Below are 14,963 nucleotides of genomic sequence, written 5' to 3' on the forward strand. Positions count from 1 at the left end.
TTTGCCTATAACACTGACCTTAAATAATTTGAACTGGTCATGGACCACCAACCCAGCAGGGGTTAAAGTGGGGGGAAATGAGGTGGAACAGAGTTCCACCACCTGTAATGGTAGGGGGAACTAGTTCCACCACCTCCATTTCCCTGCACAGTAATTCCAAAAGAAAAACCTGCCCCATCACCTACATCAATACATGATGCAGGCAGCCCTAGTGTTAATGATGAGATACAGACTCCTCCCCCTTCCTCAGGTCTTGGTGGCTCCATGATCCTCCTCCATTTACAAACTGCAGCGAGCGATCGGGTCGGAATGACCCCTATTGTGTGTAAGGGGCACTACTACTGTGGGCATTCTGTATATAAGCAGCACTACTATTGTGGCCATTATATGTATCAGTGGCACTACTGTGGTCATTATGTGCAAGGGATACTACAACTGTGGGCATTATGTGTAAGGGACACTACTACTGTGGGAATTGTGTATAAGCGGCACTACTGTGGACATTGTATCTAAGGTGCACTACTGTGTGGCATAACATGTATAAAGGGAACCATTGTGTAGTGCAATGTACATAAAGGGCATTACTGAGTGATCTAACCTGAATAAGGGGCATTACTATGTGGTGTAATATGAATCAGTGGGTACTATTTTGTGATCCCGCTGCTTCTTTGTGAGATCAATGTCCTTTTATAAAGTATGGGAAGTAGGGCACTCATTTTTAGTTTATGATGGGGGTGCCAAAAACACTAGCACTGGCCCTGGCTCCGAGGGGGAGGGGAGAGTAGGTGGTGGGGTAAATTAGTTCCACCACCTCCCCAGGACCACTTTAAGCCCTGCCTGCAAGTACCCCAAGGCACACAGTTTGAGAACCACTGCCTTAGTGTGTTGTCCCGTATCTTAGTCCTAGCAAAATGACCATAACTGTAGCAGATTTCCAATTATTGATACTTTATAAACAGTCAACTTCAATTCTGGTTTTCAATGATGAATGTTGCAAGAACTTTTATAACAAATAAATATTAATATCAAGTTATGCTGGGTACACACCAGTAGATAAATCTGCAGATCAACTGATCTGCAGATATATCTACAGACGGACCAGGCAGTGTGCTGTGCATACACACTACCCGATCCGTCGTGACTGACATCACGAACTGGGTGGGCGTTTACATGCGCCCGCCCAGTTCAGCTGTCAATCACCGCCAGCTGGTGCAGCTTGTGTACGGGTGGGCCGGCTGTCCACCGTACACACACAGCGTTGCACCAATATATCGGTAGATATATTGGTTATCGGCTGTGCTGCAGGGCCGACGCGATATGTCTGTGAACGACAGCATTCACAAGCATATCGTTTGTACACACTGGCCGATGGACCCGCGATATATCGGATGTTATAGGAGGATATGGATTGTAAAAACAATGTAACTATTAATGTGTACAAATAAATGATTGCTGGATTTCTATAAGAAAATGTATACGCAAGGAGTCCATACGTCATCTGGCTTGGCATCACTTTCAAAGAGAAAATAAAGATACTCAGTGTGTATGTTTGTAGTGGGACGTTTCCTGGAATGTTTGGAACCAGGATCATAAAACAAGAGAGCTGCTTTATTCCTCTGAGTTTCACTCTAAGGAAAACAGCTATTTGGCAACAACACAATATTTAATGACATCATTGTGAATTGTTTTACAATAGGATGTCCAACCCTGGCCCTCTGGATATAGATTATTTACAAGTCTCATTGTGCTGGAGAGTTAGAACATCCCTGTACTTCACATGTAGACTGATTCAGAATGACTTTTATACAGACAAATGTGTCTTTTTAAAACTTCAAACTAGAGGTGAATAATACAATGGAATTCCATACCTGAAGCAGGCTTCTGTTCCTGGGAACCCGCAGCAGCAGGTTTCTTGGACTTTGGTCGACCTCCTCTAAAGAAGGTGTTGGATGGTGTGGCCTTTCTTGTTTTAGCAACCCGAAAGGACTGTGATGCAGCTGAAGAAAATGGTTTCTTCGTAGCAGGTGCAGCTGAGGGAACAAAAAGGTGACTTACCCGCTGTAACCGTGGAGAACCACGCATCCAACACTTCCCCAAAGAGAGCCTGACCTGTGTAGGGTAGGGTCTCCACACCTCTCCTGGATTCCGCGTCGGTAGACCACTGGCGCAGCCAAAGTCCCCTACGAGCTGAGAGAGACATGGAAGATATCCCTGCAGCCATGGAACCCAGGTCTTTCATGGATTCCACCATAAATCCTGCAGAATCCTGAATGTTACGTAAAAACAATTCAGCATCACTTTTATCCATTGTATCCAAATCCTCAAGTAACGTGCCTGACCACTTTACTATAGCTTTGGAAATCCATGCACAGGCAATAGTGGGACGTAGAACCGCCCCTGAAGCCGTGTATATGGATTTGAGCGTAGTATCAATTTTGCGATCAGCCATCTCCTTTAAGGCGGTAGATCCTGGAACAGGTAAAACCACCTTTTTCAAGAGTCTGGATACAGACGCGTCAACTATGGGTGGGTTTTCCCATTTTTTCCTATCCTCCTCAGGTAATGGGAAAGCAACCAGAACCCTTATAGGGATCTGGAATTTTTTCTCCGGGTTTTCCCATGCTTTCTCAAAAATAGCATTTCATTCTTTGGACGCAGGGAAGGTTAGCGAGGCTTTCTTATTGTCAGTGAAGTAAGCCTCCTCAACCTGCTCAGGTGTTGTATCAGCAATATTCAACACATCCCTAATATCCTCTATTATCAACTGCACCCCTTTAGCAAGAGATGCGGCTCCCCTGAGCACATCCCCATCACCGTCTGCCGTGTCAGAATCGGTATCCGTGTCATCTTGCATAATCTGGGCAAGAGCACATTTGTGGGAACCTACAGAAGGGGGCCCTGTGGTAACAGAACTGGACCAAACTGCCATAGAGTCCTGTAAAACCTGATTTGCAGATTCATTCTGTGAAACCCTAGTAGAAATCTGAGAAATCATAGATTTGATAGAGGATAACCATTCAGGCTCCCTTACTGGTATCTGCGCTAAAACAGTGCAATCCTGATTACGTGGAATGAGATCATCCAGAGAGGACATATCCTCTGCAGCATATGACACAGAGTCCCTGGACATAGCTAAATGGAGACCCCAGACACTCCACACACACTAAGGGGAGGATAGACAGAGTTTCACCCCCAGGAATGGCAAGAGAGACACAGAGATTGGAGCCAACCCACACACAGCGCTTTCAAGGTATAGGGAGACCCCAACCAGCGCTGACTGTGCACCTTAATAGGTTACACAGTCTGTACACAGCCTATCCCCCCCCTCCCCTTCTACAACCCCCTGGTACCGTAAGAGATAGCTGGAGTTGATATAGAGCAGGGGTGGCCAACCAGTCAGAGGCAAAGAGCCAGAAAAGTTCAGTAGTCAAGGGGAAGAACCACCATCATGCGCGCGCCGAAGGTGCGCGCGCAAAAATGGGTGCGTGGCCTAGTTGTCACAAAGCTTCACCCCATTTTTGTGCGCACACCTTTCGGTATGTTTGTAGGAGTATGACCTTGTGTCATAAACCCTTTTTAGTCATGTTGTACAGTGCCACATGCAAATAATGCCCCAGTACAGTGTCACATACATATAAAAACGCCAAACGGCTGCCTCCACACTGCCAGATACATATATGCCCCCACAGTGCTAGACAGGGGCGGATTCAGAAGAAAATGAAAGGGGGGGCACCATGATAGGGGAACGGTAATAGTTATATTTACATGCACCTAAGGCACGCATGCTCCCAGATAACGGGTGTGGTATCACAGGGTGCGTGGCCTCACAGAATACACCATCAGGTAATGATTGGCTGTAGGAGCGCTTCCTGGTTCATTGATAATGTTTCACCCTGATGAAAAGGCTGATTGAGCCTTGAAATGTTGGTCACCTGTTCTATTAGTTATGGGAGCCTGGAAGGCACCCCAGCACAATATAATTATTAAAGTTTTTAGTTGGTGGTGGCAGGTGCAGCATACCTTACTACAGGACACGAACTGCCCATCTTTGATTAGCAGAAACAGCCAGCTGGATCTCCAACAAGCAGCTTAAGACATCTGCAGGACAGCCCTGTCACAATCAAATGGGCCACCTTCTCAAAGCTGAGGCTGAGTTTGACTGCACCTAGCATGGTGGTAAAGGAAGTGGAGGAGGAAGCGCTGGGATACTGTGTGGTGCAGTGAGGGCTAATGAAGCCTTCTGCGCCATCATAAGTAACAGTCTTACTCGATGCTGGCATTTGAACCCCGCGCCTGGCCTGGACTCTGGCCGGCTGGCAGTGGGGGAGATAGGTTGCATCGCGGTGCGATCAGGGGAGTCCCCATTGGTTACCACACGGACTTGCTGTTAGAGCTGCGGCAAGTCCTAGTGCCTGCCGGCTTTTTTATCAAAACTGACTGACGAAAATAGCAGTAGTGCTGCTGCTGTTCTCCTTTTGAAAAAGGAAAAGTCACAAACGACAGGTGGGGGGGGGGGGCACAGGCCCGAGTGCCCACCCCTGGATCCGCCTATGGTGCTAGATAAATATATGCCCCCACAGTGCCAGATACATATATGCCTCCACAGTGCCAGATACATATGTGCCCCCACAGTGCCAGATACATATGTGCCCCCTGTACCAGATACACATGTGCCCCACAGTTCCAGGTACACATATGCTCCACAGTGCCAGGTACACATATGTTCCACAGTGCCAGATACATATATGCTCCACAGTGCCAGATAAATATATGCCCCCACAGTGCCAGATTCATATTCCCCACAGTGCCAGATACACGTCCCCACAGTGCCAGATATGCCCCACAGTGCCAGTTATACATATGCCCCACGATGCCAGATATGCCCCCAGTGCCATATTCATATATGCCCCCAGTACCAGATATGCCCTCAGTGCCAGATACACAAGTCCCAACAGTGCCAGATATGTCCCCAGTGCCAGCTACATATTTGTCCCTGCAGTGCCAGATATGCCCCCAGTGCCAGATACATATGTCCCTGCAGTGCCAGATATGCCCCCAGTGCCAGATATGCACCCAGTGCCAGATACATATGTCCCAGCAGTGCCAGATATGCCCCCAGTCTCAGCTACATATGCCCCAGCAGTACCACATACATATGTCCCCGCAGTGCCAGATATGCCCCCCAGTGCCAGATACATATGTCCCCTGTCGAAGTCAAAAATATTACATAGAGAGAACATACAAACTACACACATTATGCGTCGCTATGCTTGCGAATACGCACAGCGTGCACAGCAATATATAGTAACATATGCATTTACACAGTACATTAATTAAACATATCAAGCACTATAAGGTTTTAAATTATATAATGGAGTATAACGTCATGTATGTGTATTGTTGGAGCGGAGCAAGATGGACATGTCGTGCTTGGTGTCAAAATGATCGGAGGAATGTGTATGTTAATTTGGTGCCAGTGGTTGGATTGTTTTGGACAATAGTATCTTAGGAGAGCGCAGTGCTAAGAAAAGTGCAGCCCAGATTCTGTAGTTGGGGTAAACATCAACCCCCAGAGATAATATGACCATAAAATATATACAGAGTCCCTGGCGCTCAGACCTTATAGATGTGCAAATATGCTATTTTGGGTGCATAAATGAATAATGACTGTGTTATTCTAAAATCACAGAAATAGCATTTATTTAAACAATTTATCAATAAAAACAATTCATCAATATAAAGTGCAACAACAAACAAGTTTGGTGGGGTAGATTTGTGCCAAATGTCCCGCTGAAAGTGACTGGTGCTTGCCTCCTCATAGAATGGGAGCGATCTCTCACCTTAATTCATATGTGCGGTGGGCTAGCTTATGAGATAGCTGTGGGGTCCTGGGCTGAGTAGCCCGGCACCACCGCACTGTGCGTTTCTCAGCAAGGCACTTCCGGCTCCAAAACAATATCCCTCACTCCTCCTCCTCCAAACAACGCGTTTCGGTCAATCGGGGACCTTTCTCAAGATTGGATGAGGAGTCCTAGTCATGGGTGGTCTTATATACCCTCCATAATTAAAGATAATTAGTTAATTGATAACTCCCCTGCTTCCGGTCTCCTTTGCCGGATATTGCGTATTTGCGGTCCAATGATAACTTCCTCCCTTATAGATTAACATTGCAGCCGTGACTTCCGTGTTTTTCAACCGGCAGTCACGTGTTGCGTTCCAATGACGACTTCCGCCGGGCTCCTTGTCAGTATACCTAATCGCGGCTTCCATGTTAGTCACCGGAAGATGCGTGGTTGCGTTCCACTGACAGTTTCCTCCGGTCTCTGTCCACCAAAGTGCGTTCCATACAGACTTCCTGGTTTCTAAATATTCCATTACCATTATTTCTTTTACTGTTTTTTCTTAGATGTAATTTCCATACTTAAATGAGGTAAACGATATATGTAGAGATGGCCATCTTTTAGTCCAAGATAGATTCTTTGGGGCACTTAGATGCCGGTTATTTGTAGTCATTAGTGACAGTCAAAGACCCCCCTCCTGACCAAACTGTATGGTACTTAGTATTCCCAATTAGTCCATCCATATTTACCCGGATGGGGGGCCTGATAGTCACATTGATCATGTTCCATGAGTACATAAATGGAAAGAAAAAGTGATAAAATTATAAAATAATCATGAAGAGCAGCTACAAAACATTACAAGAATATATATAAACATTACAAGAATATATATAAAAAAATATTAAATGGATCATAAAAACATACTGGAAAATATCATAAAAACCACTTTAGCTCAAAGTCTGCGTTAAGACCATTTGGTTTCAATGAATCCAACATGTAGATCCACCTCATTTCGCTTTTTGCTAGGCGGGTTTCTACATTGTTGTTTTTCCAGTCTGGTTTAATTTGTTGTATGCCCAGAAACCGTTTTATATGTGCTTCACATTTCTTGTGTGTAGTTTTGAAATGCTCTGACAAGGGATGGTTTTCTAATCACTTACGGATATTATACACGTGTTCAGCAGCCCTCGTTTTAAGAGGTCTGGAGGTCTTCCCTATATATATATAGCCACATCCACATTCTAATAAATAAATAATATTTTTGGAGTGGCACGTGATAAAATCCTTGATTTTGTAATTCTTTCCTTTCACTTCAAATTCTGTAGTTTTTCTCACTATATCTCTTTTAGTTGTGGTACGACACATCAAGCAGCTACCACACCTGTGGAATCCTTTATTACAAGTTCTCACGGTTTGGTTTTATTGAAGGCTACTTCGTACAATATGATCTTTGATGGATTTTGCTTTTTTATATATGAAAACCGGTTTGGGTGGCAAATGGTTACTGAGGATGGGATCATCCTGCAGTATGCGCCAATTATCCTTGAAGATTTTTTCTATCCTTCTGTGGTTTCCCCCAAATTGGGTGATGAAAGCCCATTGGTATGGATTGTCCCCTTGTGGTGATTTGTTTTTTGGTTCAAGTAATTCCTTTCTCTCTATTTTTTCTACTTTCTTTTTTGCCACTTCCAAATTGGGTAATTTATACCCCTTTTCCAGGAAACGATCGGACATTTCCTCAACCTGATGTCTAACACTTTAGAATCAGTGCAGTTTCGTTTCAGGCATTTGAACTGGCCTAGGGGGATATTTTCCAACCATCTTTGGTGATGTTCGATGTTAATATGTATATAGGAGTTAGAATCCGTGGACTTGCGATGTGTCTTTGTATAAATGGCCATATTTTCTATGTAGATATTCAGATCTAAAAATACCAATTCCTTTTTATTTTGGGTAAAAGTTAAAACTATATTGAATTGATTAGAATTTAAGATATCTTTAAAAAGCTCCAGGGATGATTCACTCCCCTGCCAAATAAAAAAGATGTCGTCTATGAACCGCCACCAGCATACCAGGCCCGCCCCCTCTCTCTCTCATGGTCAATGGTAAGGCTTTCCCAATAGGCCATGTAGAGATTAGCGTAGCTGGGGGCGAACCTGGTGCCCATGGTGGTTCCCCTAATCTGCAAATAATAGGAGCCATCAAAATAAAAATAATTATTCCTCAGAATAAAATCAATGGATTCCAGCAGAAAAAGCTTTGTTTCATCTTTAAAATCACTTTTGTTTAAAAAGTATTCAACTGCAGTTTTTCCCTTATCCCAGTCAATAATTGTATATAGGGTGCTTACATCAGCACTAATTAAAGTGCTATCTGCATCCCAGGATACCTTTTCCAGTTTCCTTAAAATAACCCCCGTGTCTTTTAAAAAGGCTCGTGTACAATTTACCAATGTTTGTAAAAACGAATCCACCATTGCAGACAAGTTAGAAGTGATACTATTAGTACCTGTTATTATCGGTCGCCCCGGGGGATTGTGGACGTCCTTATGTACTTTTGGTAACACGTATATCGTAGGGGTCGACGGGTCACTTATATTGATGAACTCCTGTTCATTCTCAGTGATTGCACCACTTTCCGCAGCCTTTTTAGTCAATTCATTCAATTTATGAGTGATATTTTTCAGTGGATCAGCTTTCAATTTTTTATAAGTGGCCTGATCACTGAGTTGTCTATTGATCTCCTTGAGGTAATTCTCTTTGGACATCACCACAACCCCACCCCCCTTGTCTGCGGGTTTGATTATAATTTTTTAATTTGCCTGTAATGCCTCCATTGCCTGAAACTCCTTTTTGGTAAGGTTCTTCTTTTTTGACCGGGGTAATGTTCTCAATTCTTTAGACACAATCGAATTTAAGCAATTGATGCTCCCCCCTTTAATATGTTGTGGGTAAAAGGTAGATTTCTTTTTAAATGTAGATCGGTTTGTTAAACCGTCTTCCACAATCGCTTCTTTCCCCAAAAATAATTTTTTTAGGGTAATCTTTCTAATATATTTTTGGAGATCAATGAATAAATCAAAGGGATTAGGGTCTCTGGAGGGGGCAAACTTTAACCCCTTTGAGAGGACACTATACTCGTATGGGGTCAGATCATATCCACTGAGATTGAATATTTTACTCTTAGTTCCATTGGTTTTTGGTGTGCTCTCTACTTCTACATTCCTTATTTCTTCTTGGGTATCCCTTGATTTAGGTTTTCTTTTACATTCTTTCGCAGTTTTGCGAATCCCACCCCTTTTCCCCCTTTTAGTGGGTTTAAAAGTTGGGGGGACTAATCCTTTCTGGGGGACCACCGGCCCTGCTTTAAAAAAGGACGATTAATTTCGGGTGTGGACCAGTGGCCCTGATTCCTTTCATTGTGTCTGTTATAATCCTCCCTCACATGATTTCTCCTATCCTTATAGTTACCCTGTTTAGGGGAGTCTTGTTTTTTCCTTTCCACATAGGTGGGCTGCTTGTCATCCCTTCTCCTGTAAGGATATTGATGATCTTCCCTTCTATTAAAGAAAGGACGGGGTTTTCCCCTGGGGTGTTTCCTATATGTGTTTTGTAGTCTATTTCTTTGGGTGGAATTTTGAATTAAATTTTCATTCCAATCCTCCATCTGACTTTTGTCTTCAAGGAAAGGACTTTGAGCCCTTCTCCTCCAGGTTGGAGTTAATCCAAATGGTTTTTTAACCTTTTGTTTCTTTGGATTAACTTCCCCCTGGTTTTGTGGAGTGACCTCTTTCGGTTCATTCCAATCTCTCTGAAACTTACGTTTCTTTCTGCTTTTTAACTCTTTAGTTTCCTTTTCTAGTTTAAGGAGAATGTCCTTTTCCTTCTCTTTCACCTCTTCCAAATCAAGGAAGGGATCAACCAACACTTTAAAAGACTCAATTTCCTTATTTACATCTAAAAGCAAGTTTTTTCTCTCTTTGATGATGAGTTCCATTAGGGAAAGACTACAATGGGTCAGTAAATTTTCCCATTCTTTAGAGAAGGACTCGTTCTCACTAGTAAATGATGATTTTTTTTTATTACCTTTAGCCCTTTAGGTACTAAGTGGTGAATCAAATAGTATTCAAGTGTAGTTATTTCCCACCACAATCTATTTTCCCTTATCATGGCTTTCTCCAATTTGTTCAAAATATTGGATATATCCTCATCCTCTACATTTAATTCTCCACAGGATTCATCTAAAAATCCCTTGGATAAATTTCTTCTGATTTCTCTGAAAGAAAACATCCCTGCCGCTCTCGTTCTCAATACAAGATGTTTCAATACAACTGGAATGATTTGGACAATAGTATCTTAGGAGAGCGCAGTGCTAAGAAAAGTGCAGCCCAGATTCTGTAGTTGGGGTAAACATCAACCCCCAGAGATAATATGACCATAAAATATATACAGAGTCCCTGGCGCTCAGACCTTATAGATGTGCAAATATGCTATTTTAGGTGCATAAATGAATAATGACTGTGTTATTCTAAAATCACAGAAATGGCATTTATTTAAACAATTTATCAATAAAAACAATTCATCAATATAAAGTGCAACAACAAACAAGTTTGGTGGGGTAGATTTGTGCCAAATGTCCCGCTGAAAGTGACTGGTGCTTGCCTCCTCATAGAATGGGAGCGATCTCTCACCTTAATTCATATGTGCGGTGGGCTAGCTTATGAGATAGCTGTGGGGTCCTGGGCTGAGTAGCCCGGCACCACTGCACTGTGCGTTTCTCAGCAAGGCACTTCCGGCTCCAAAACAATATCCCTCACTCCTCCTCCTCCAAACAACGCGTTTCAGTCAATCGGTGACCTTTCTCAAGATTGGATGAGGAGTCCTAGTCATGGGTGGTCTTATATACCCTCCATAATTAAAGATAATTAGTTAATTGATAACTCCCCTGCTTCCGGTCTCCTTTGCCGGATATTGCGTATTTGCGGTCCAATGATAACTTCCTCCCTTATAGATTAACATTGCAGCCGTGACTTCCGTGTTTTTCAACCGGAAGTCACGTGTTGCGTTCCAATGACGACTTCCGCCGGGCTCCTTGTCAGTATACCTAATCGCGGCTTCCATGTTAGTCACCGGAAGATGCGTGGTTGCGTTCCACTGACAGTTTCCTCCGGTCTCTGTCCACCAAAGTGCGTTCCATACAGACTTCCTGGTTTCTAAATATTCCATTACCATTATTTCTTTTACTGTTTTTTCTTAGATGTAATTTCCATACTTAAATGAGGTAAACGATATATGTAGAGATGGCCATCTTTTAGTCCAAGATAGATTCTTGTGGGCACCATGCAGTCTCTTAGATGCCGATTATTTGTAGTCATTAGTGACAGTCAAAGACCCCCCTCCTGACCAAACTGTATGGTACTTAGTATTCCCAATTAGTCCATCCCTATTTACCCGGATGGGGGGCCTGATAGTCACATGTGACTCAAGGCTCAAGGGTCATTGGGAAGCTGTGTGCCCATATATTAGAAATGCCCTAGTTCTAGGGGGATTTTACAAATTGGTGCTGGCGGCCCAAGACCACCTAAAAGTACCAAAGTGAGAGACTGCAATAGGGAGCTTAATATAACTTGTTTGCTTCCCACCATTGCAGACGTCTCAGGTTTCAGCCTTGACTCTTGCTGACTGCTGCCATCCTCAATGCTCAGCCGCCACTTCTGGGTCCTCTCTTGTTGCCCATGCAGACTTCTGGTTTTGACTTTTGAGCATGCTGTCTTCTTGCCTCTCATGTGCCCACTGGAGCTGTTCTTCTTTGGAAGTTTATGTCTCAACGCCTTTGAACTGAAGGCTCTGGTCCTGTGTCGTCTAATATAATATGCCACAAGGAGCAGAGCTATGATGCAGAGGGCCATGATTGACTCCTGGTGGAAGCTACTGATTGGCTTAAAATCCCACATCACATGGATCTAGTGCTGTCCTCCTGACCAATGTATTCCTGGACATCTCTCACAACTCCATAAACAGGTAAATGTCTTCAGCCATACCCGGCCACCTCGTCACATGCAGCCAAGAGCTGGACCATATATCTGTTGGAAATTCTGTGTCTGCAGGTGTTGATATTGCAGAGTTTAATAGGCACACACCAGCAGATGACTCAAACTGTGATCAACCCAGTTACTTAACCAGTGGTATTAGTTTATTAATAATAGCAGGTACTGACACCAGGGCCGGCGCTTCCACTAGGCAGCTTTAGGCAGCTGCCTATGGGCGGCGGTACCTGAGGGCGGCCTGCTACGGCTGCCTAGAAGAAAAAAATATCTGAAATAGCTTTCTATTGGCGGCAGGAGCAGTGTATGTGACCACACAGCTCTTTAGGGAGTCAGGCACAAGTGACTCCCAGCCTACAAATCAGCACCAGGGAGGGAGGGTGCAGCGCTGACAGCCTCAGTCACAGGCACCAAAGGAGGGCAGAGCATCTGTACCCGCCCGTCGATGTCAGCTCCTGGAGAGGCGCAAGTTTGCAGTGTTCTCGCCGCCGGCCGGAGGAAAATAAACTCAGCCGAGGTGAGGGAAGATACCATCGCTGACGCCCGCCCGCCGCAGCCAAGAAGCCACCGCCGCCCCCCCCCAGCTCGTACAGCGCAAGACCGCCACAGCGGTTCGGTATACTGCGGCCCCCTATACTGCGACCCCCCTTCTCCCCGATTTTCCCCAGGTCCTCTGTTACACCCCCTCATGTCCCCAGGTTGTGTGACACTGACAACTTGTGTTCCTCCTCCCCCTCTCCACCCCGTCATGTTCCCATGATCCGTGATGCCCCCCCCTCATGTACCCAGGTCATGTGTCCCTCCTCCCCCTCATGTCCCGTGGCACCCCCTCCCCCCTGATGTTCCCAGCTCCTGTGTCCCTTCTCCCCTCTCCACCCTTATGTCTAGTGTCACGCTCCCTCTCACCCCTCATGTCCTCATGTCTTGTGACACCCCCTTCCCCCCTCAGGTGCCCAGGTCCTGTGTGTTCCCCCCTTAAAGTCCCCAGGTCATGTGTCCCTCCTCACCCTCTCCACCCCTCTCATGTCCCCATTTCCCGTGACACCCCCTTCCCCCCCCTTCAGGTGCCCAGCTCCTCTGTCACCCCCCCCCCCTCAAGTCCCCAGGTCCTGTGTCCCCCCTCCTCCTCTCCACCCCCTCATGTCCCGTGACACCACCTCCCCCTCAGGTGCCCAGATCCTGTGTCACCCCCCCTTAAAGTCCCCAGGTCATGTGGCACCCCCTTCCCCCCTCCAATGCCCAGGTCCTTGGTCAACCCCCCTCAAGTCCCCAGGTCATGTGTCCCTCCTCACCCTCTCCACCCCCCTCATGTCCCCATGTCCCGTGACACCCCCTTCCCCCGACTCAGGTGCCCAGCTCCTCTGTCACCCCCCCCTCAAGTCCCCAGGTCCTGTGTCCCCCCTCCCCCTCTCCACCCCCTCATGTCCCATGACACACCCTCCCCCCTGAGGTGCCCAGGTCCTGTGTCACCCCCCCTCAAGTCCCCAGGTCATGTGTCCCCCCTTCCCCTCTCCACCCCCTCATATCCCCATGTCCTGTGACACCCCCTCCCCCCTCATGTCCCCAGGTCCTGTGTCCCAACTCCCCCTCTCCACCCCCCTCATGTGCCATGGCCCTGTGTCAATACCCTAAATCCTGTGTCCCTCATGCCCCCAGGTCATGTGCCCAGGTCTTGTGTCCCTCATGCCTCCAGGTCTTGTGCCCACACACCCCATTATCCGTGTCAACCTCTCCCCCTCATATGCACAGTTCCTGTGTCTCTCCTCGCCTTCCCCCCTCATGTGCCAAGGTCCTGTGCCACACCCACTCATGTCCAGTGTCCCTCCTCCCAACTCCCCATCGCCCTCATGCAGGGCCGTAACTAGGTGTGTGCTAGTGGTGTGTTGCACACAGCGCATCTGCACTGTGGGCGCATCCGCTGGCACAAACACAGGGCCGCTGCATCAGTAGCGGATTCACCGCTAAGCAATTTAAGCATGTGCTGTCCGCTGACAGGGCTGTTTGTTGCTGCCTGCGGTGTGGCTAGGTGACGGCATCCTCTCCCCTGCATCCTCCCATGTATACCCGCCACGTCCCTGCCGCCGCATCCCTCTCCCCTCCCCAGCGTCAAGAGTCAGACCCTGGCCCCGATACCCGGAAGCAGCGCGGACTGCTGCTTACCAGGCTGGAGATGCGCGGCACACAATTAAGCACCCCGCGGTGCTGATCATATGCACTTAACCCTTGGACGGTACTGCAGCTCAGCGCTGTCTTACAGCTCGGGACCTGCTCAGGAGGTCGCCGGGCTGCTAGCTGCAGAAGAGGAGCCTGGTAAGTATGAGGCTGCCATGTCTCTCTCTCAACATTTCTCCCCCCTCGCTTTCTCTCTTACATGCCTCTTCCCTCCCCATGTCTCTTCCCCTCCCCTTCCCTCACCTCTTCCCCCCATGCCTCTCCTCCCTCCCCATGTCGTAATGTGTAAAAAGGGGGACGCAGTCTGCCGTAATGTGTAAAAAGGGGGCGCTGTCTGATGTAATGTGTAAAAAAGGGACGCTGTCTGCCGTAATGTGTAGAAAAGGGGACACTGTCTGCCGTAATGTGTAAAAAAATGGACGCTGTCTGCCGTAATGTGTAGAAAAGGGGACACTGTCTGCCGTAATGTGTAAAAAGTGGACTCAGTCTGCCGTAATGTGTAAAAAGGGGACTCAGTCTGCCGTTATGTGTAAAAAGGGGACGCAGTCTCCCGTTATGTGTAAAAAGGGGGGCGTTGTCTGCCGTAATGTGTAAAAAGGGGATGCTGTCTGCCGTAATGTGTAAAAAGGGGACACAGTCTGCCGCTATGTGTAAAAAGGGGACGTTGTCTGCCGTAATGTGTAAAAAGGGGACGCAGTCTGCCGTTATGTGTAAAAAGGGGACGTTGTCTGCCGTAATGTGTAAAAAGCGGGACGTTGTCTGCCGTAATGTGTAAAAAGGGGGATGCTGTCTGCCGTAATGTGTAAAAAGGGCACGCTGTCTGACGTAATATGTAAAAAGGGGACGCTGTCTGCCGTAATGTGTAAAAAGGGGGATGCTGCCTGCCGTAATGTGTAAAAAGGGGACGC

The sequence above is a fragment of the Pseudophryne corroboree genome, chromosome 1 (genome assembly GCF_028390025.1).
Source record: "Pseudophryne corroboree isolate aPseCor3 chromosome 1, aPseCor3.hap2, whole genome shotgun sequence".
In the NCBI taxonomy this organism is placed as follows: domain Eukaryota; kingdom Metazoa; phylum Chordata; class Amphibia; order Anura; family Myobatrachidae; genus Pseudophryne; species Pseudophryne corroboree.